Genomic DNA, 1474 nt, shown 5'->3' with positions numbered 1-1474 from the left:
GGACTGGAATGTTAAAGACACAGCTCCTCTGTGTTGCTAGCCTGTGTATTGAAAAGTAGATGGTCCATTGTTTCAGCAGAGATATTAATGAGATGTCAGCTATAAGAAGAAAGGTCTGAAGAACGAAGAGAGGGTAGAGAATTTAAATTGATGGTAAGGCAGGGGATAGAGACTGGTCTTGGTTTAGATTTTCCCAAAAAGCAGCCCCTGGGGAGGGGCATGGGTGCAAGCAGGCTGTTTGGAAGGTGTTACCCGGAAGGAAGCTAACGTATAGGAGTGAATAAAGTGAGTCACAGGGGAGAGACCACCGAAGCCTGGGAAAGATATGTTAATGAGGGGATTACAGGTGGACCCCGTGAGGAACATGCCCCCAGTGTTTCACTGCTGGATTGGAAAGCTGGGGTGTTTATCTCTCTGCCTACGTCTCATCAGTTGAGGGTGGCAGTGGTGCATTAGCCCTGGGCCTGAGGAGGCTCCCCGCTGCCTGACAAAGCCATTAGGCAGTGACCATGTGAGGCCTCTGGGTGAGGAGTGTCAGCGTGCTTGATTGCTCGCCACCCAAGTGGCAGGCGGCCTCAGAGTGGGCAGGTTTGTCTGTGGCGAGGTGGGAAAAAGCTCTCTTGGGGGTTGGGGGGGGGGAGTTAAGCAATATGTTGATGTGATATAATTTCTGGGCTCTGATCATCCAGTCAAATCTGCCACATATATAAACACCTCACATAAGGGCATCTTTGGAAAAAGACCAGAGAAAGAATCATGAGAAAGTCTCTGAGTTCCAAATCTGGGTCCGTGGAGAAGCGAGTGCAGGGGGGCAGGGGGCAGAGTGCAAGGGGAGCAGGAGCCAGAGGTGACCATGGGAACAGCCCACAGGACATGGGAAGAGCAGTGTTCTCTCTGATGAGGCTTCAGAGGAAGGTCTAGCCCTTCTCAGGTTATAAGTGGAATAGCTTTTTCCATTTTCACTTGTTTATTACAGCTCCTTTTCCTTCTCCCAGGACTCAGCCAGGCAGCAGGCAATCTGAGTGACAGACAGCCACCATGCTGTCCTCAGCGTCCCCCGCCCCCCACTACTTAACCCTCTCACTGTCTTTGAGCCAAATCAAAGGAAGTGGATTTCAACTTTTTCTTCCCTTAAGATGATTTCTTTTCCATGAGGCTCCTTATGCAAAAGAGACCAATCCCTTGTCACCCATCAGCCTTCCAGATCTTGCTACGGCAACTCTGAATCCTGGACGAACCCAGCTGAGGCTGTTGAGGAGGGAACCTGGCTACATTAGCAAACCTGCCTGAAGGGTAAATGGGTTCAGGCTTCACAGCAGCTAGCCAGTGCCGCCTCGCTGAAACAAACAGCTCTATCAGCAGTTTCATCAGCACTCTTAGGGGCAGACCCTGCAGTGAGCCAGAAAGAGCTGTTTTTCTATCCACTGGAAAATATTTCTAAGACAAAGCCTGGTTCTCTGAAGCATTAGCTAGG

Source organism: Myotis davidii, unplaced genomic scaffold (assembly GCF_000327345.1).
Source record: "Myotis davidii unplaced genomic scaffold, ASM32734v1 scaffold394, whole genome shotgun sequence".
Classification (NCBI taxonomy): Eukaryota; Metazoa; Chordata; class Mammalia; order Chiroptera; family Vespertilionidae; genus Myotis; species Myotis davidii.
This window is presented reverse-complemented; position numbering follows the sequence as displayed.